At 42.2% G+C, this 22504-nt stretch overlaps 1 protein-coding gene and 1 long non-coding RNA gene across 4 annotated transcripts in view; both read left to right on the top strand.

Annotated features, from left to right (window-relative positions):
• The first annotated feature begins 9395 nt into the window (after nucleotides 1-9395).
• LOC148129809 (uncharacterized) lies at nucleotides 9396-19964 on the top strand. Its single transcript, XR_015750572.1, has 3 exons — nucleotides 9396-9485; nucleotides 11745-12043; nucleotides 19845-19964. It is a non-coding gene; the product is annotated as an uncharacterized LOC148129809 (long non-coding RNA).
• Nucleotides 19965-22339: 2375 nt separating this feature from the next.
• The window catches only part of CHD9 (chromodomain helicase DNA binding protein 9), a 48287-nt gene continuing 48122 nt past the window's right edge, over nucleotides 22340-22504 (top strand). For all 3 annotated transcript variants that reach the window (XM_026683701.2, XM_026683702.2, XM_026683698.2), the window contains exon 1: nucleotides 22340-22503. The gene's annotated coding sequence lies outside the window, so the exon portion shown is untranslated. The remainder of the gene's footprint in view (nucleotide 22504) is intronic.

Genomic DNA, 22504 nt, shown 5'->3' with positions numbered 1-22504 from the left:
AAAGCACTTTTGGGACATCCATGACCTGGATAATTGAGAATCTCCATAGACAATAGCTTCATTTTATCCCACAATAGAGTGAATATCCCACCCTGAATATATCTCACCTTGAATACTGGGTCCAGTTTGAGCATGAGCCTGGAAGATTCGGAGAAACTGGAGTGGAGGGACACCAGGATGGTTGGGGATCGGAAACTAAGAGACTTGTGTAAGTTGGATCTTGAGAAAATGACAACTGGGGGCACCATCATATTTTTAAAATAATTGAAGGGATATACTGTAGGAAAAGGGGACGTAGTGGCTCAGTGGCTAAAGGCCGGCAGTTTGGCGGTTCGAATCCCTAGCGCAGCGTAACAGAGTGAGCTCCCGTTCCTTGTCCCAGCTTCTGCCAACCTAGCAGTTTGAAAGCAGGTAAAAATGCAAGAAGAAAAATAGGGACCCCTTTGGTGAGAAAGGAACAGCGTTCCATGCACCTTCTGGGGTTTAGTCATGCCGGCCACAGGATCACGGAGACATCATTGGACAGTGCTGGCTCTTCAGCTTTGTAATGGAGAGGAGCAGTGCCCCCTAGAGGCGGGAACGACTAGCATGTATGTGCGAGGGGAACCTTTACCTTTATGCCATATTGAGTTCCTACACAAAAGGGAAAACCGAAATCTAATAAATGAATAAATCAGCATTAACTGGACCGTGCCTGGTGCTATCAAGAGTTTGACTGCTGACTGGATGTACAGAATAGAGAACAACAGAATTGGAAGGGACCTTAGAGGTCTTCTAATCCAACCCCCTGCTCAGGCAGGAGACAACGGATTCTTGATAAAAACACTAAAATCTTTGGAGCAAGAGAGTAGAACTTTGAGCAGTAATGTTACAGAAAAGTTCTAGCCATTTTGGAACAACTTGCGTGGCAAAGAATGCTTTGCAAAGACCCACAGAAAATGCGCATGGCAACATAATATAGTTGCATTAGGGGGATTCCTTATTCAACCTGTGTGTGTGTTTTCTTTTAAACTGACAGCCCTGATAGATAGATAGATAGATAGATAGATAGATAGATAGATAGATAGATGATAGATAGATAGATAGATAGATAGATAGATAGAGATAGAGATAGATAGATAGATAGATAGATAGATAGATAGATAGATAGATAGATAGATAGATAGATATAGAGACAGAGAGACAGAGAGGAGAGACAGACAGACACATATAGAATATTAGATAGAAAAGAAATAGATAGATAGATGATGATAGATAGATAGATAGATAGATAGATAGATAGATAGATAGATGATAGATAGATAGATAGATAGATAGATAGAGATAGAGATAGATAGATAGATAGATAGATAGATAGATAGAGAGAAGAGAGAGGTAGAGAGGTAGAGAGGTAGAGGTAGAGGTAGAGGTAGAGGTAGAGGTAGAGGTAGATAGATAGATAGATAGATAGATAGATAGATAGATAGATAGATAGATATGTATGTATGTATGTATGTATGTATTTCACTTCAATTGTCACAAAGCCTAATAAATCATTATGCAGACTGTTACACAGCCACTTCTCCTGATCCGAAGCACTGCTAAATTAAGCAGCTTCCATTCATCTCTGGCGTTCAGAGTTACAAATAAAGGATGTTTTTCCAACGAGAGAGGTGGAAAGGCCACAGACAGAAGTAGATGATAAATGGTGGAAGGAACCGTGGTTAAATAAAAGCGTCTTTTCCAGAGTTCAAAGCTGATTTTTTTTTTCCTCAACAGCCATGAGGTCCAATCCAGGGTAAGTGCATCTCGTGAGTAGATACAACTGGGCTCAAAGAGACACAAAGGGCTTTTGGGGTAGGTTCATGAGGACCAATGATAGGCACTCCATGTTATATATGGATAATATAAGAACGTTGGTGGCGCAGCGGTTAGAATGCAGTACTGCAGGCTAACTCGCTGCCCACTACCAGCAGTTTGATCCTGACCAGCTCAAGGTTGGCTCAATCTTCCATCCGTCCAAGGTCTGTAAAATGAGGACCCAGATGGTTGTGGGCAATATAGTGACCTGTAAACTGCTTAGAGGGGGGCTGTAAACATTATGAAGCGATATGTAAGTCTAAATCTAAATCCAAGTGCTATAAAACTCTTCTCTGCATACATCATGGAGAAAATCTATAAGGTCACCAGTTGCCGAAAACGTTGACTTGATGACACATTTAATCAATGCGCATGCATGCTAAATACAGCTGAATGTTGCTTTAGAGTGTTTGCTTCTGCAACCGTCATAACTTGAAACAGTTGCTAAACCAAGAGTCTTAAATCAAGAACTAGCTCTGATACTAAAGGCTATTTTAAGCTTCTTACCTTCCGGCCAAAATATGCTTCTACTCTTACAGGTTTAGAGATTTGGAGAGAGAAAGCTATATTTTAAAAATACTCATGAATAAGTCATCACAATTTTTCCCCCTATCCTCGGCAGCATAAATCTGTTTCATACAAGAAATTTTTTAGCTCCTTAATGACACAGTCTAGCCATACCATATTATTGCACATTAGAAGTAATTTGTTTTCCAACTGCAATAAGGGAAAGTAATGTGTTCAAATTAAAATTGATTTACACTTTTTTAATTTACTCCAAGTGGCCAGTGGTGGGAAGGGGACTTGGCTTTTTTCACAGGCTGAAGGGGAGAGGGAGTTATCATTTTTAAAACAGGGAAAATGGTTTATAATGGACTAAAATGCGAAGAACAACTAAATTACTGAGTTAATTGTATTAATTGGATGTTTTTAAATTGAGCCACTTGTGACCCTCTTATTATAAATATACTCAAATACAACTAACGGTTAGCACTGTTAAAAGTCATTTTTTAATCAAGAAACTATTATCAAATGCATAGATGAATACCTCATAAAAGATCCACCAATTAGTTATACATGGGAGAGTAATGTTTTATTAGTTTGATTTTATTCACATGCACACACATACTATAATTAATGTAATGTTTTAAAGAAAGGATATAAAAAACATCTATTTGCTAACATATAGAGTTAAGACAGGGGAAATTGTATTGTTGAGTACAATGGAATTTGGACCTACCTACCTACCTACCTACACCCCCCCCCCCTCTCTCACACACACGGATTTCTTGGAAGAATATTGACACACATATGGTATTTTTTATCCTTGGTGGGAACCCTGAGTTTGTTGAGAAAACAGACTGGGAGATATTGAAACTTACCTTACAGAATCAATTTTTAAAAAGTGATGGATCTAAGTTCTGAAAGCACTTTGGAAAGCTTCTAGAGACAAGCTTTACAATTCTTGGAAGTCTTGCTGGTGGAGTCTTGATTTCTTTTACATCACTGCCATCTAGTGTCCCTGTCCAAAATGATCAAAACCTGCATTTTTGAACAGAAGGTTTGTTGCTTGGCTTCAGAAGACAGAAGAACACAGTTGGAAGGGTTAGGGCTACCCTCGTCCAATGCCCTGCTCAAGCAGGAAGCCCTAACAAATGGCTGTCCGGTCTCTTCTAAAAATAAAAATAGCCTCCAGTGATGGAGCAGCCACAACTTCCAGAGGCAAGTTGTTCCACAGATTAATTGTTCTCACTGTCAAGAAATTTCTCCTTAGTTCTAGTTGGATCTCTCTTTAGTGATCTTGCACCTGTTACTCAAGCCTTCTCTTGCTTGTCTTTCTGGAAACATGGGGTTGGTCATCTTGAACCAAATTACGTTTATGGAAGAAGAATCATTTACCCAGAGAGGCAATATTCTCTCTTTCATTAGACGTGGTTAAGTGGAAGTTATACAACTATTTGTCTGGTGTGTCTTAATCTGGATTCCCACATAAGGGCAGAGAGTTGGGCTTGAGGAACGCAATGATTCTTTTCAAATTTAAGGTTCTATGACACCCTCCCCCAGAGGGTTCTCCAGGTTCTCTCCATCTAAAATGGTTAAATGTGACATCTAATACTCTAGAAACATGTCTCAGGGTGGTTAATGAGCAAATACATATCTCCAGTTCTTCGGTGCACGGTAAAGATTGTGCCATTGGTAAATTTAACTCTCGCAATCAACAGTGATTATGCTTAACATGAGCCTCTGTGGCACGGTGGTTAGAGTGCAGTACTGCAAGCTACTTCTGCAGCCAGCTGCCTACAATTTGGCAGTTCAAATCCCAACAGGCTCAAGGTTGACTCAGCCTTCCGTCCTTCTGAGGCGGGTAAAATGAGGACCCAGATTGCTGGGGGCAATAAGCTGACTCTGTAAACTGCTTAGGGAGGGTTGTAAAGCACTATAAAGCAATATATAAGTCTATTGCTATTAGAGTCTATTGCTAAGTGCTATTGCTATTGCTATTAGAGTTAATAATTCCCTCTTGGTCATGCACGGGTTACCATTCCATGTGTTACTCACAGGACAGTGGCTGGATGCCACGCAAAGCTGACAGGGGAGACTTGTCGAAACTTGTCCAGTTGACCCAAAGAACGCCAGACGTTTCATTTTTTCTCTGTTAATTTAACGGACACCCCTGCAACTTCCTAGCAGTTACATTATTCCAAACGTTACATTATTCAGAGGACTTAATGCAATAACAGAGATGGAAGGGACCTTGGAGGTCTTCTAGTCCAATCACCTCCTCAGCCAGGAAATCCTGCATTGTTTTAGATTACAGGGGTCTTCAAACTTGACAACTTTAAGACTTGTGGACTTTGACTCCCAGAATTCCTCCTCCAGTCATGTTAGCTCAGGAATTCTGGGCGTTGAAGTCCACAACTCTTAGACTTGCCAAGTTTGAAGATCGTTGGAATAGATAGATAGAGATAGATAGATATAGATAGACAGATTGGATAGATAGATAGATAGATAGATAGATAGATAGATAGATAGATAGATAGATAGATAGATAGATAGATAGATATAGATACTGTAGATCAGGGGTCTTCAAACTTGACAGCTTTAAGACTTGTGGACTCCAACTCCCAGAATTCCTCCTCCAGCCATGTTAGCTCAGGAATTCTGGGAGTTGAAGTCCACAACTCTTAGACTTGCCAAGTTTGAAGACCCTTGTTTTAGACAAATGATTGTCCAATCTCTTCTTTAAGACCTCCAGTGTTGGAGCACCCACAAGTTCTGAACTCAGGACGTTCTACCGATTAATTGTTCTAACCATAGGGAAATTTCTCCTTAGTTCTAGGTTGGTTCTCACCTTCATTAGTTTCCATCCGTTGTTTCCTGTCCTGCCTTCAGGAGCTTTGGAGAATGGGTTGACCCTATTGACTTGAAATCATAGACTATGAGTTGCTCATGAGGCTCTAAATCTCTACAGCCCAGTTATACCGTGTATGCACTGAAGAAACTGCTCAGCAATAAATGCTGGACTTTTCTTTTAAATACCAAAGTACCCTCCAGGCACATCCTCCCTGGAAAGTTAAAAGGGCTACACAATAGCTATGGAGTCCCTTCAGACTGAGTCCTGCCTCATTCAGGGGTCATGATGGATGCATGCACTGATGCCTTGAGTGACAGCTAACTCAAGTGTTCTCAATATATTCTAGAGCAGGGGGTCTCCAACCTTGGCAACTTTAAGACTTGTGGACTTCAACTCCTAGAGTTCCTCAGCCAACACAGCAAGGGTGTCAAATCTGGGGCCCAGATCTGGCCTGCAAGGTGCTTAGATCTGGCCTGCGGGGCCACCCTGGGAACAGTGAAGGACTGGCCCACGGTGCCTCTGCCAGCGAAAATGGAGCTCGGGAGCCCATTTTCACTGGAAGAGAGATTGGGCCACCATAGGAGCCCCTGACATGAGTGACATTGAGCTGGCCTTGTCCTCCCTGGCCACGCCCATCCCCCCCGAGGTCAAACACAACCCTGATGTGGCCCTCAATGAAACTGGGTTTGACACCCCTGTTCTAGATCTATGTTTCTCAACCCTTGGTAACTTTAAGATGTGTGGACTTCAACCAGCAAGGGTGGCTGGGGAATTCTGGGAGTTGAAGTCCACACATCTTAAAATTGCGAAGGGTTGAGAAGCCTGGCTTTAGACTTGCCAAATCCTATCTAGTTCTTCCTGAACTAGGAAAAAAAAAAGTCCTGATAATTAATATTTGCAACTGTTTTCAGTTAACAAGGGATGGTTGATGTGCACAAATTAGAAAAAAAGGCAGACAGACAGTTGAGTAGCTATTGAACATGATTTAGTTCCACAGTTTGGAGCAATTAAATGCAACGCAGGGGTAGAAGTTTACCCAAACTATTTAAGGATAATATTAAAGATTAGCAACATTCTCATTCACATATACGTTTCATTAAAGACATAATTGAATCATAACATTGTACCACTTAGAAAAACAGAAAACAAAATCTAATATTTTTTTTGAACAAATATAACTCCAATTTTACAACTGGCACATGGCACTCAAGAAAGAATAACATGGTATTTTCCATCCTTGATCAAAGATAGTAATTTATATTTCATACATATCCTTTCAGGTCAGTTGTCAGACCTGGTCAGAAGATTGCATTAGTTGAGCTATTTGCCTTAATATAACGAACAGTCCTTTAACTTCTCTGAAAGTCCCTTAATCAGTTTCCCTGAAAACAAATATTCTATTTTAAATTATGTTTTAAGTAAAAACCTTAATTGGAACAATTGTGGGATACATGAAACCATCTTCATATATAGGACTCTAGTCATTTTGGGAAATCCCTTGGAAGACCTTGTATCTTCTGCTCAAGGAGGAATGTCAACATTTGTTTGGAATTTCTTCATATCTTCTCTCCGTCCAGAAACTTCAGGCATGTTTTTAAATTTCATTTTTAAGGCAAATCTGGCCCCGAAATGAATTTATTTTGAGAGTAACCAAATATCCTTTGACTACTTAAACCTGAGTCACAGTAACAGGCACGCACATGGAAGTATAAAGTGGATTTCAACCAGAAAGATTCCTCAAAAATTCCTCACGAATTGCGTCTTTGTTGACTCAAGTTGGCAAGACATTATTTTTGTCCTCTCGTGTGCAAATTGACAAATGTATCTGCTTCATCGCCTCGTTTTGGAGGGGACAGCTTCCATGCTTCAGCTTTCATTGGTGACATCGTTAGTGGAGGAACATTGGCTGGAATCTGACTTTCCTTCCGAATTCACAGCTTGCTTGTTCTCTTCATCATTGGGCTGCTCTCCAGGTTTATCAGCTGCATCCACAACATCGATGCTCTTGCCCACGGTGCAACCCATCCTAGGGTCTCAATCGGGTAACGCCAAGTTTCCTTCTTCAGATCGGTGAAGTCCAGAAATGGCAGAATCTGGAAGTTGAAGGCATCTGTAGAGCTTCTTGTCCAGAGCTAAATAGCCTTTCCAGCTGGGAACCACCGAGCTGAAGGGTGTTTGGGTTTCTTTGACAACCTTTAGATGCTGCCAGTCAATCCTTCTTCAGCCTGCAGCCTCTCTGACAAAGCAAAGAAGTATTCTTGCTGACAACATACGTTCTGGACCACTGGTTCACAAAGAAGAATGATGTTGACTCTTAATTTTCCAAGGCACTTTGAGATTGGCCTGGGTGGATCCAGCGAAGGAATCCTTATTGCCATAGAAACACATTTGGCCAGCCTTGTCAATATTTGCTATGATTTCTTTGCAGGCAATCCTTGGTTATAACCTTTCGGTTATAAAAGCATATTTATCATAACCGGGAAGGGCTTGTCTGTTTAGCTGAATTAATTCCTTGCAGGTGGTAAGAAGAAAGAAAGAAAGAAAGAAAGAAAGAAAGAACTGATTGTCCTACTTGGAGTTACAATATGTGTATAAACCTTTCTCCTTCTTTCGTTTTTATCCTAAGGTGGGTCATGCAAATTGGTGAGGAGCATCCCATTCTTGAGGCCAATTCACTTCAGTTTAGGATTCTGAATGTCATTATTTGTATTGTTGAAAGACCACCGGATATATCCTAAAATGAATTCAAATTGTATAAAACAGCAGATTTTAACACCTTGTTTCTTGGACACTGTTTGGTGACTAGTTATATTCTTGATATCACTAGAGCTATGGAACAGGATATTATTCCCATATTCTTCTTGTGTGGAGTTTCTTAGGGGAGGCTATTTTACTCCATTCCCAAACAAACACGCTCAACAATCTAAAATCCAATCCAGTCAAAACTAAACAAGCATTAAAGAGATTTAGAAAATGTCAAGGCTGTGTCCATTATGGAAAGGAGATGACAGGATGGGTGGATGGATGGATGGATGGATAAATTGATTGGTGGGTGAGTGGATGATAGGAGGAGGAGGAGGAGGAGGAGGAGGAGGAGGAGGAGGAGGAGGAGGAGGAGGAGGAGGAGGAGGAGGAGGAGGAGGAGGAAGAAGAAGAAGAAGAAGAAGAAGAAGAAGAAGAAGAAGAAGAAGAAGAAGAAGAAGAAGAAGAAGAAGAAGAAGAAGAAGAAGAAGAAGAAGAAGAAGAAGAAGAAGAAGAAGAAGAAGAAGAAGAAGAAGAAGAAGAAGAAGAAAAAAAAATAGATGGATAGATATGGAGACGGATGGAAATGCAGAAGGGGGAAGATAGAATTATTCCTATAAACATTGTTGTAGGTTCTTTATAGCATGCCAGATTTATATTTTAAACACTAATAAAACTTACTGGAGGAAGACACCTGGTTACTATCTCCATGCCTTAACCCAGAGTTTCTCAACCTTGGTAACCTTAAGATTGGTGGACATCAACTCCCAGACTTCCCTAGCCAGCATCTCCACCCAGCTTAAAAGTTGCCAAGGTTGATGAAAGCTGTTCTAACCCATTGTTAGCAATGACCTTCATTACCTTTCCCAACATGATGCCCACCCAATCAATCTGTGTGTCTTTATGTTGACTTCTGCCACCTGGTCTTCACCTAAAGTTGGCGAGAGTCACGCCTTTCAGGATTCCCCCAGGCAGTTCCCAACCTCCCTAGAAAGCAACAGCTTAGAGTCACACGTCTCCAACTTCTCCTTTCTCTCCTCCCCGTTCTAGGGCTCCTTTGGCAGAATATTATTTATGGTTATACCTAGGAAACAGGCTTTGGGATAGCAGTGCATTTGCAAACCTTTCTCATAGCAACAGCCAGCTCCAGTCGGCTGGGGCCAGCCTCAGTTTCCTTAGCAACACAACTCACTTTTCCCCCCTCCTCCTCCTCTGTTCTGCATTTCCAAGTCTCAGAGGAGAGACCTATAAAATCCGGGAGAATAAAATGCATTTTCAGTGGTCAGCTTTAGAAGTTGGGCAGGGAGGGAGGGAGGGAGGGAGGGAGGGAGGGAGGGAGAGAGAGAGAGAGAGAGAGAGAGAGAGAGAGAGAGAGAGAGAGAGAGAGGAATGAGCAACAATTTCTTTGCTGCTATTTGCATGCGGCTAATCAGGGAAATACATTTCAGATATTGGTTGCCAATTGTTCCAATCCGTCATCTTGACAAGAGGTGTCATTGCAAAAGGGGAACAGGAGCAAAATGGCCTCAGCAACCAGGTTTGGGACGAGGTGAGCAAATTCCAGCTTTCCTGAATTACAGGTAGTCCTCAACTTATGACCACAATTCAGCCCAACATTTGTATTATTGAGACATTGGTTAAGTAAGTCTTGCCCCACTGTACGGCTTTTCTTGCCGCGTTTGTTAAAGTGAAACCCTGCGGTTGTTGAATCAGTCACACGGTCGTTAAGTGAACCTGGGTTCTCCATTGATTTTGCTTGTCAGAAGGTCACAAAAGGGGGATCACGTGACTCCAGGAACGCTGCAACGGTCATAAAAAGGAGTCAGTTGCCAAGCCTCTCTGAATGTTCATCATGTGACCACGAAGATGTTGCAAAGGTTGTGTGAAAAATGGTTGTAAGTCACATTTTCCAGTCCCATCATTACTTTGGATGGTCACAAAATGAACTGCTGTAAGTTGAGGACTACCGGTGTCCCAGTGGTGGGATTCAAATTTTTTTACTACCGGTTCTGTGGTCGTGGCTTGGTGGGTGTGGCTTGGCTTGGTGGGCATGGCTTGTGGGTGTGTGGGTGTGGCAGGGGAAGGATACTGCAAAATCCCCCTTCCCTCCCCACCCCACTAACCTGCTTTCCAGCTCTGTTCTCCTGTGCAGGGCAACAAAGGAAGACCCAGCCGATCAGCTGGGACTCAATGGGAGGCAGAGAGTAGATGGGGACAGGGCCAGTCAGAGGTGGGGTTTGCCGGTTCTCTGAACTATCCAAAATTTCCACAATCGGTTCCCCAGAACTGGTCAGAACCGGCTGAATACCACCTCTGCGGTGTACCAAATTGGAGGCCTGCGTAAAGCTTCAGCCAATGATGGGTTAGATTAATGTGTGAATCCGAACCAACCCAGTTGGGAGCATGAAATTAAAAGATCACTTGCTGACACTGTTTCCTTTACCAGAAATTGTCAGGTGATCCAGGGCTGCTGTTGTGAATACACCTGTTGCCAGGTGGATTGAACAGGAAGGAGAAAAGCAGAGCCTTGGTGTTTTAGGTTTCTCCTAATGCAAAGTTGGGTCGAAACTATCAAGCAACGATTTTATCTACTTGTGTGAGGACCCACTTCGGGCTTACGGCTGCCATGCAAACTTTCTTTTGATGCTGGCTGTGGATAATGGGTCAAGCAGTCTAGCGCCTTTAGAAGAGACCAGGCTGGGAGGAAGCTGCTCTTTTTAACACAGCGTTTTAAGAGGAGCTGGTTCTCGCCTCACAATCAGGAGCCTCTCAGTTCGATCCTAGGTAGAGGCAGTTATTTCTCTCTCTGCGCACAATGAGAATATATTGTTGAATATAACTCCGCATCGGCGACAGGAAGGGCATCCGGCCAGTAAACACTCAGCTCCATTCAGTTGCCCTGACTCCACCCCACAAGGGATTATGGGGTCATTAAAAAATGATGATGATTTTAAAAGGAGCTGGTATATCTGAAAATCCATATAATATGTAAAATAGATACGTCTTATATAAATGTACACATTTCTGTGTAGTTCTCTCTTTTTATTTTACTGCATCTGTTAAATAAGAAAAATAAATTTCCAAATAAATCCTACATTCTAAAGAAGAATTTGTTTTCCTGTAGACATCTGTTTGCATCCACTTTGATTCCATTCATTGATTCCAACTCTGGCTAGTTTTACTCATCTCCCATATGATGTCTTTTGCTCATTATACTTTTAAAAGTTCCTTAATATCCTATTTCACTTTGCTGGTTCCACATCCTCTTTAATCCGTCTTTCCTTCCGCTTTATTTTCTGGCCACTTCACTCAGCAACATCTCAGCATCTTTTAGGGCTCCTTTAACTTCTAATTTACTTTAAGCAGACATTGCCTTCCTCCCTTCCCACAATTTGTTTTCCATAGGAACTCAGATTATAATATAAACTATGACTTGAGTTTCTAACCAGGAGAAAGTACTTTAGGGAAGCAATGTAAGCTCGCCCTCTGGTGGTGAACATCGAAATAGCTGCTGCACTGTGCGGAGCATTTGCAGCATTTGCTTTTTTATATTTGTTCACATATATTTTTATATTTTTAAAAATCTTCAGAAGAGGTATGTTCTTCTGATTCCATTGTGGAAGGACCATTCTGGTTCAACCAGGACAGGTTTTAATCATGGTTGGTTGGCTAACATCAGCAGCATATAGATTCCATCTGTGACTTAGAATAGAATTCAGTCCTCACACTGTGTCATTTTCCACACTAGGAAATGCTGGTGAATAGCGCTGCCATAGTTTGAACCCCAATTTTTTTTTCCATTTTACAGACAGCAGCCTCGGCCTACATGAACGGTTGCTTAGCCCAAAGAAAACATCCTATTTTTTCGAAGAGACATTAAGTGGACTCTGGAAACATTCTGAAAGTACCATCTTTTATCGTGCAGAAATTGTGTTTGCAAAAGGCAGCTCCACCTTTTGATCCTGATGCGTGGAGACGGAGAATTATGCAATCATATGCTGATCGCAGAGAGGAACCACATCAGCAAGTTTTGAACAATAAGCAGCTTTCAACTGTCAACATGCACAATTGCCACCTTAATAAATGGCATTTCATCAGCACAACAAGGTAATCTCAGGTTGGACTTTAGCTCAGCCTGCTATGTTTTTATGCAAAAAAAAAAAAAATGGTTTATAGCAGCATGCCGTGAGCTCAGTCGATTAGAGCGTATTCAACAACCTCCATAGGATTAGAGCCATGGACAAACCTGCTTTGTGGGAAGGGAGATATCAGGTGATGTGGGGGAAGGGCAGCAGGGGGTGGGGCCATGCAAACCAGGGCTGTAAAAATGTGCCATTGCACCACAAGGGGGCGCCAGGATCCCAGGACCGAGCAGTTTTGCAGCCAGTTGGATTTAGTTCCCCTTTGTTTATTTTTAAATACACTTTCAAGGAAAATTAAAATACAAAATAACTTACAAAATGGAGGGAGAGGAAGTTCCAAAGGGGAAAAGGTTAAAAAGTGAACCCCAAAAAAGGGAAGCTGGGAATTCTGGGAGTTGAAATCCATACTTCTTAAAATTGCCTAGTTTGGGAAACACACTGCCTTAGGGTAAGCCAGGGGTCCCCAACCACCGGTCCACGGACCGGTACCGTCCGCGGAACAAGTCCTACCGGGCCGCTGGCTTGCTGGGCGCCGCCATCTTTTTGATGAAAAAGTGCTTCCGGTGAGGTCACGGAAGCACTTTTTCATCAAAAGATGGCGGCGCCCAGCTGATGCCGTACCGGGCGGCGCCCAGCTGATGCCGGTACCGGGCCATGGCATAAAAAAGGTTGGGGATCACTGGGGTAAGCCATGAATAGATATTGGTTGGGTTAAGTACGTTGTGTGAATCCAGCCGCCGTCGTTTGCAAGCCATTGTGGTTAACTGTGGCCGGGCACAATATACCTACCTATGGTTGATACAGTGAGTTTGGGGCTTCAAATAATAAACCCAAAGGTGCTTTTCAAGAGGCAACTGGATTTTCCTGGGGGGGTTTCTTTGGAAATGTTTCACTTCTCATCCAAGAAGCTTCTTTAGCACTTCAGCTTTGAAATGTTTTCAAAGGAAAAAAAAAACCAAGAAAGTCCAACCCTGACCTGGATGATTGAGAATCTCCATAAATAATCATAAGATAAGTTCTTGTAATGTACATTTGGAGTGGAGGGGAGGAGAAAAAGTCAAAAGGTTTTCCAAAGAAAAAATTGTATTTTCATCCATTGAAAGTGGTTCTCTTCATTCAAAAGAAATTAAAAAAAAAAAAACATTTACCTGGATGTCCTCATCGTTCACCCGACTGGCATATGCTGTTTCCCGTAAGCCAGGCATTAAAGCCGTAATGCTTGAAAATTATCTAATTTGGGCCCAGACAATTGAATTTACCCCATAATCTGTTCCTCTGTATTTATGTCTCAGGAAACAACGGCAACAAAAATAAACCAAATTACATTAGAAATCCCAAAATGGCTCTATGCTACATTATTTTCATTGCTGCCAAATGAAAACAAAAAACAAAAACAAAACACCAGAATGAGATTCAGGATTGCGGTTTGCTTATTGTTATAAAAGCAGGTGGTTGTCGCTGTTATTAAATTCCTAACGGAAACAAAGTTCCACATGACAAGCTAAATCTTGCCAAGGTATGGTTTATTTGTAGTTTGGAAAACAAGGAACCCAGCAACTGTGTTTTTAACATTTTGCCTATTGTTTAGTTATGTGAACCCAACAATTATAGGGTTTTCTATTCCATGTTTATTCATTAGATAGATAGATAGATAGATAGATAGATAGATAGATAGATGATAGATAGATGATAGATATAGATAGATAGAAGATAGATGATAGATGGATAGAAGATTGATGATAGATAGATGATAGATGATAGATGATAGATTAGATAGATGATATAGATAGATAGAAAATAGATGATAGATTAGATAGATGATATAGATAGATAGAAGATAGATGATAGATGATAATAGGTAGATGATAGATAGATGATAGGTATCAATAGATAGATAAAAGTTAGATAGATGATAGATATAGATAGAAGATAGATGGTAGATAGATGATAATAGGTAGATGATAGGTATCAATAGATAGATAAAAGTTAGATAGATGATAGATATAGATAGAAGATAGATGGTAGACAGATGATAGATGATAAATAGATGATAGATGATATAGATGGTAGATAGATTATATAGGTATATAGAGATACACACACATACACCACCCATCTCACTATCAGACAAACTTTTTATTTTAGGACATTATGTGTTGCATCACATCAGTCCCTGTGTAGGCCTTCCTCGGTTTACGACTATAATTGGGATCAGAATTTCCATCTAAGCTAAGCAAGGCAACCTTGACAAGAGAGACATTCTCAATTTTACGCCGTTTCTGGCCAGAGTGGTTAAGCGATTCACAGCAGCTGTTAAGTGAATCAGGCAGTCGTGAAAGCGAATCTGGAGACTCCCATTGACTTTGGTTGTCAGAAGCCGGCTGGGAGGTTCACAAATGGTAAGCACATGACCCCAGGATGCTGCACCCATCATGCCAGTTGCCAGGCACCCGAATTTTGATCATGGGGCTGTAGGGAGGCAGCAATGGGGGACAGTATAAGGACTGGATCATAAGTCAGAGCCTTTGAGCTACAGGTGGGATTCAGCCGGTTCTGACCAGTTCTGGAGAACCGGTAGCGGAAATTTTGAATAGTTCGGAGAACCGGCAAATCCCACCTCTGACTGGCCCCGCCAACCCCATCTCTTCTCCGCCTCCCAGTGAGTCCCAGCTGATTGGCTGGGTCTTCTTTGGTTGCCCTGCACAGGAGAACGGAGCTGGAAAGCAGGTTAGTGGGGTGGGGAGGGAATCAATGGGAGGAGGAGAATAGATGGGGTTGGAGGGGCCACTCAGAGGTGGGATTGGCCAGTTCTCCGAACTACTCAAAATTTCCGCTATCGGTTCTCCAGAACTGGGCAGAACCTGCTGGATACCCCCTCCGCTTCATGCCCTGGCAACTCTTTTGAGGATTTCTTTTTCAAAGGCAAAGAAACAAACATCTATTTCTATTCCAGTTTCGTTACTACAGCCTGTGTTGTTGTTTTTTCTTTCTTTCTGGGAAAATTCCCACTTCAGTTTTGCCTCCCGGCCAGTTTATAGCATACGGTCTCTCTCTTAATATACGGCGCTCACTCCTGCTGCCATCACAGGGGACAGCAAGCCAGGTTTTACACTTCAGTGTTTCCAACCATTTTTATTTTAAGCCTCCCTTCCTACGCAGGTTCGCTTGGCGATGATGACTCTACAGCAGGCTGCAGCTCTCACTTCCCTTCCTTGAAACTCTCCTGGGGGTGGGAAAAAAAAAACCCCAAACTGTTTTGCGTTTAATCTTCTAAAATTACAAAATCAGGGAGCCGAGGCTAAATTTTTAAGCAAGGCTTCAGCATCAAATGGGCCTCATTTGGCGACCGTTTGAGGTTACGACGGCACTGACAAAAAAAGTGAATTCTGACCGGTCCTCGCACTTACAACTGTCACATGGTCAAAATAGGGAAACTGGCATGGATATGTGTGTGTGTTTGATTTCTATAGCTGCCCAACTCAGCAAAGGACTCTGGGTGGCCCACACTTCATAGAATATATTGCAATTAAAATCTTAAAAGCGTTTTATGTGGGCTGCAGCCTCTTAGAGTCACGTGACCAACACTGACCGCCTTCCCAGCCAACAATGGGGGAGGGGAGCCAGGTTTGCTTAAGGACTGCATGATTCATTTAACAACTGGAGTGATTTACTTAGCAAACATTGCAAGAAAGGTTGTAAAACCAGGTGTGACTTATTTTAAAACCACCTCACTCAGCAATGGGAATTCTGTCCCAGTTGCAGTCTTAAGTCAAGGATTTACCTATGGACAGACCCTGCTGCCTCACCCCTCATCACACGTGTGAGTGTGTGTGTGTGTGTGTGTGTGTGTGTGTGTGTGTGTTTATATATATTGTTTTATCATGAAAAGTAAAATACAGAACAGAAAAACAAAACGAAACAAAAGCATACATTCAACAAAGAAAAAACAGTGTACAAAAAAAAGAGATTTAAACAGTGATTCAATAAATTCAACACTAACAACCACAAAAAAGGGGGGGGAATAGTGTATAAAAAAAGAGAGAGAAAAGTGATCAAATAAATTTAACACTTAACATGCAGATTCATTGTGGCTGGGCGCTGAAAAAGAAAAAGCAGTAAATTCTCCTCCCCTTTTACACACGCACACACACACACCTTTTTCTTTTTTATATTTTATATATATAAATGAAGAAAAAGCAGTCAACAAGTTAAGCTAACCCCCCTCATCACTTCTGACAGGAGCCAAGCCCTTTAAAAACTGTCCCAAAGGGATCTCTTTATTCTGCAAAAGGAGATCAAGCCGCCATTGAACTAGTGCAGAATAAAACAAGGCTAGTAATAAATTCCACAGCCTCCTAGACCTAACAGCCTTTTCTCATTTATTGGCAGAGCAGGCTGTGAATTGCGTTGGGAATACAGTGCTGCAAAGATCACACTTCTATATGCATAGCTACCTGGTGGTAAATTCCATTAAACTCAGCCCCGCCCCCCCCCCCCCTTTTTTTTTTAGTAAATGGAACCTTGGGTTGTATGCCTGCCTTCTGAGGCCCAAAAAATAAATCAATCCTGGATTCTTAATGGAATAATGGAGTTGGAAGGGATCTTGGAGGTCTTCTAGTTCAACCCCTGCTCACGCAGAAGATCCTATACCACTTCAGACAAATGGTTGTCCTTGTCCAATCTCTTTTTTAAATCCTCGTGTTGGGGCACCTACCCAACTTCGAGAGGCGATTCATTCCACTGGTTGATTCTCACTTCTCGCTGTTAGGAAATTTCTCCTTAGTTCTATGTTGCTTCTCTCCTTGATTAGTTTCCATCTGTTGCTCCTTGTCCTGACTTCAGGTGCTTTCAAAAACAGTATGACCCTCTCTTCTTTGTGGCAGCCCCTCAAATATTGGAACACTGCTATCATGTCACCCCAAGTCCTTCTTTTCATTCATTCAACTAGACCTACCCAATTCTTGCAATCTTTGTGTGTTTTAGCCTCCAGTCCCCTAATCATCTTTGTTCCTCTTCTCTGCACTCTTTGATAGCTGAAGGATGGAAGAAAAAGGTTTCCTTGGCTGGATTCACATATCATGCCAATCCCCTGTTTTGTTTTAACCATAGCTAGGTGAGTAAATCACAGCAGCTGACTTTAGACAGGTGGTTCTTTATCCTTACGATCTATACTGACTTTTTCCTAGTATGATTTGATTGCTTATTGTACCCTATGACTATTATTAAGTGTTGTACCTGATGATTCTTGACTCTTGATGAATGTTTCTTTTCTTTTATGTACACTGAGAGCATTTGCACCAAGACAAATTCCTTCTGTGTCCAGTCACACTTGGCCAATAAAATAATTCTATTCTGTTCCATTCCATTCCATTCCTCTATTCTATTCTATTTTCTATTGTGTTCTGTTCCATTCCATCCCATATTCTGTTCTATTCTATTCTATTCTGTTCCGTTCCGTTCCTCTATTCTATTCTATTTTCTATTGTGTTCTGTTCTGTTCCATTCCATATTTCTATTCTATTCTATTCTATTCTATTCTATTCTATTCTATTCTATTCTATTCTATTCCATTCCATTCCATTCCATTCCATTCCAGACTTGCGACCAAAGTTGGGACCGGAACTTCTGTCGCTGAATGATGCAAATTGTTGAATCGCACTTCATCTTACCTTTTTGGCCACGGTTGTTAAAGTGAATCATTCCAATCAAAGTTGTTAAGCAAATCCCACTTCCGTTGACTCCTGGGAAGATGGCGATGGGCGATTATGTGACTCCAGGATGCTCCAACCGCCATAAATACAGATCGTCCTTGACTTACAACAGTTCATTTAGTGACCATTCAAAGATACGGCACTTTAAAAAAAGGGACCTAGGACCATTTTTCACACGTATGATCGTCGTGGCATCCCTAGGGTCACGGGATCAAAATTCAGACCCTTGGCAACTGGTTCATACTTATGGCCGTTGCTGTGTCCCAAGGTCACGTTTTGCAACCTTCTGACAAGCAAAGTTGATGGGGAAGCCGGATTTACTTAACAACGGTGTGACTAACTTAAGAACTGCAGCAACTCACATAGCAACTATGGTTAGAAAGGTTATAAAACGGGGCAAAACTCACTTAACAAATGTTTGTTAACATTTGTTAACACTTGACGACATAAATTTTGGGCTCAATTGTGGTTGTAAGTCAAGGAGTACCTGTACCAGCTGCCAATGCTTAGGTTTTGATCCCATGACCATGGGGGAACTCTCATGGTTGTACATGCAAGTACCAATTATCACTTTTTTCCAATGCCATTGGAACTTCGGTCACTAAATAAATGTGTGATGACCCGGAGTGTAACACAAACGTAACAAAATCCAAAACGTAAATAAATGTCCTTTAATGCCTCCAACTTTGCCCCACTGTTCAATAATTCTCAGCTGGAGATAAAACGTACTCAAAAATAGTCTTTAAAAGAAAGCAATACAGTCCGAACTTTATGAGCAGATAGAGGTGAAATAAAAAAAACAAAAAACAGAACAAACTACAATGAAGGAAATTCCACAATGGTCCAGGATAAGTAATTACCAACTTCAAGGAGATAACAAGGCATAGTCTGTTGGAAGGACGCCAACCAAGATAACTTCAGCCCCCCCCAAAACACACTTTGCTTCTGGCAATGCTGTGTTTTAACTGTCTCTCTTATACACTAATCTCCCCAGCTGCAACCAATGAGGGGGATCATGGCCACTTCCTCTCTTGTAAGCCAAGTTGTTTCCTTCTCCGTTCCTCCCTGTGTGTCCTAGGATGAAGAGGGGATGGGCCTGGTTCTTCCTTTGACTGCCCAGCTGGCCTCAGACCTTCCCCAGCCTCCTCCACAACCTCCGGAGCCATACCTCTACTCCCTGTCAGCTGTTCCTCCTCTCCCTCAGAGTCTGACTCTACCAAGGGCATGGCAAAATGGTTGTAAGTTGAGGACTGCCTGTATTCAGCTCTTCAATCATGAGAGCATCAGACCTGCATATTTTATAGCGTTTTATCTAACGCAACACACTTTTTCCTACATTTCCGCAGTGATATTTCATCCTCGCTCAGCACCACTGGAGCAGAAAAAAAATATCTCTTGGACAAAACGTAAGAATCCTAGCAGAGAGAGAGAGAAAAAATCATTAGTGCTTCTAAATTCTAAATTAATTTCTGTGAAAACAAAGCTTAATTTAATTAGAATTTATTTTCGGGTAATTGGGATGTTAGAATGGAAAAGTGAATGGCTTAATTACCACGTCTACTTGAAAGTTGAGTTCCCAGGTAAATATGTACGATGCTGTAGGCCTGGTTATTGTTGTCTGAATTAATTGCCTATAATTTCATTCAGGTGTGTAAAAACCCGCAGCGCTGAGTTTCAAAAGATTCACAGGTTACTTAAGGAAAGGTAGTCCGGATTTACTTCCTGGCATTCACACAGCTATTCTAAAACAATCTTCCTACAAAAAGATGTGAATCCCAGCAAATTCCACCAAAAACAATTCAAGGACAGCTCTTTTATATCAGGTAGAAAGGGTGGATCTCTTCTATAAATGTGACAGACAAACGATCTTCCCCAAGAAACCCTTGTCTTTCCGATGCTCTCTCCTTCTCATCTAACTACGATGTCCAATGTTTCCCCCCACAGAAATACAGCCTTTGATACAGGGAACTGAACAGGTCTAATAGTCTGACCTTACTGCTGAAAGCTCTATTTATTTCCAAGCTTTATTTTGTTTTGTTTTGTTTTTCTCTTCAGGGCTGACCTTTTCAGCCGGCTAGCCAGGGTGCATCTGTGTTTGTTTTCGGATCCCTAATGCAAAATGTAAGACTCCGAGATAAACGAAGCAATTCGAAAATAAAATCATTAAACTCTCAGGCAAAGCTTTTCGTTTTATTTTTCAAAGGATGGGGAATTACACTGTGGTAAATTATATTTATTACAATAAGTTAAACTAGGCAAAATTAAAATTAAACTAGGCAATAAAATATTGTTTCTGGAGAAAAATTTTGGAGGACCCCATTTCCAAGAAAGAGTGCAACTCTCACCTCACACAATACAGGTAGTCCCCAACTTATGTCCATTTGTTTAATGACCCTTTGAAATTAGGACAGTGATGAAAGCTTTCTACTGGTCCTCACATTTATGACCAAACTTCGGATATTTGAAAACCAGCACGCATTTGCAATGGCTGCATCATGCATCATGTAATCACCATATGTGATCCACAGGGATGTCTTGGATTGGGGTCTCTAACTTTGGCAACTTTAAAGACTTGTGGACTTCAACTCCCAGAATTCCTCAGCCAGCCTGTCCTAGATGACTTCAGCCTGTGTAGGGCTCTGTAGCCCTGCTGGTACCTGAAAGCCATATTGCTAATAACCGAATGGCAGACTGGGTCTTGTGAGATCTTTGGTTATCTTGTCAAGATTATTAGAGCTGCTGATCCAGTTCTACAGAGGAATTATTGAGTCTGTCATCTGCACCTCTATAACTGCCTGATTTGGTTCTGCAACCCAACAGGAGACACAGACTTCAGAGAGTAATTAGGACTGCAGAAAAAACAATTGTTACCAACCTGCCTTCCATCGAGGACCTGTATCCTGCAGGAGTCAAAAAGAGGGCTGTGAAAATATTTACAGACCCCTCACATCCCGGATACAAACTGTTTCAACTCCTTCCCTCAATGCTACAGAGCCCTGCACACCAGAACAACTAGACACAAGGACAGTTTTTTCCCAAACACCATCACTCTGCTAAACAAATAATTCCCTCAACACTGTCCAACTATTTACAAAGTGTACACTACTATTACTGTTGATCTTCTCACCACTCCTTCTCACCCATCCCCTCCCACTTGTGACTGTATGGACTGTAACTTTGTTGCTTGTATCCTTACGGTTTATTTTGACTGTTTCCTATTGTTTATATTGACTGTTTCCTATTATGATTTGATTGCTTATTGTACCCTATGGCTATTATTAAGTGTTGTACCTGATGATTCTTGACTCTTGATGAATGTATCTTTTCTTTTATGTACACTGAGAGTATTTGCACCAAGACAAATTCCTTGTGTGTCTTGGCCTATAAAGAATTGGCCTATAAAGAACACTTGGCCTATAAAGAATTCTGTTCTGTTCTGTTCTGTTCTGTTGTTTTCTATTCTATTCTATTCTATTCTATTCTATTCTATTCTATTCTATTCTATTCTATTCTATTCCTTATTCTATTCTATTCCTTATTCTATCCCATTCCATTCTTTTCTTCATTCCAATATTCTATTCTATTTCAATTGCAAGGTTCACTAGCCAGAATACAGAATAACAAGAATTGGAAGAGGCCTTGGGGGTCTTGTAAGCATATAAACCATTTAAATGTATTATCCTTTAAGAAACTCTTTTGGATTCGACCCTTTTTCAGGTTTGCCCTTTATTTATTTATTTTCCAAGAAAGGACATATTTATTAGCCACAATAACCTCGCCACACCCAAGCCAGCTACATTTTGCCCAGCGCTGCCACCACATTTAGCAGTTTGCTTTGCATTAGCAGACCCTGCAAAGCCTAGCCATCCTGGTTTGTCCATCATGGCTTATATAAGCTATAAGCAAGTTGGAACAGGAAGCCGAATTTACCCAAATGAAGAATTGAAGCAGGAATATAAGTTCAAGATCATAAAAACGGAAGGGGGAGGTTGGCCAAAAGTGCAAAAAAAAAAAAAAAAACCACGCAGCCCCACCTCCTTTCGCTTTGCCTCTTCTACCTGCCACGCCCCCCACCACTCTGGACTCCAACTCCCAGACTCTATAGCGCGCCTCGCTGCGAGTCCTGGGAGTTGAAGTCCAACCCCGCCCTCCGCAGCCTCCTCGCCCAGCGACGCTGTAGCTTCCCGCCCCTCCTCCTCCTCCATCCCTGTCGGCGCAGACCTCCCCTTTCCGACCAATCCTCGAGCGGCTAACAAACATGCAAATGTACACACACACGCGCACACACACACCCCTTCCCGTCTTCACAGAGCCGGGCAGAAAGCCTCGAGACGGTCCCGCCCCCTTCGCCTGCCGAAGAAAAGCGTGATGTGTGCCCTGCGTGGATTGGCTGGCGCGGCCGTTGGATCCTCCTCCTCCTCCTCTTCTTCTCCCGTCTTACCCGCGGCCCTCGTGTCGGGGAGCGGGCCGCGCAGGCGCAGCCCGAGAGAGGGGCGTCAGGGAAACGAGGGGAGGGGAGGGGTGGGGAGAAGGCCCCGCTGGCAGCTGCCAGAGCAGGCCGCGGCAGGACGGGTGGGCGGGGCCGGGCCGGGGCCACGCCGCGCCCACCCCGGAGGCTCCGCCCCTTTCCCTCAGCCGCCACCGCCGCCACCGTCGCGCCACCTCCTGCCTCGGGCAGGGCCTTCGCCAGCCGCCGCGTTGCCCTCGCCCGCCGG

Source organism: Notechis scutatus, chromosome 9 (genome assembly GCF_049901735.1).
Source record: "Notechis scutatus isolate UNSWTSFEM ecotype Mainland chromosome 9, rNotScu1.2, whole genome shotgun sequence".
Classification (NCBI taxonomy): domain Eukaryota; kingdom Metazoa; phylum Chordata; class Lepidosauria; order Squamata; family Elapidae; genus Notechis; species Notechis scutatus.
Note: the sequence above shows the minus strand (reverse complement) of the source record. Positions and strands in the feature narration are given on the sequence as shown.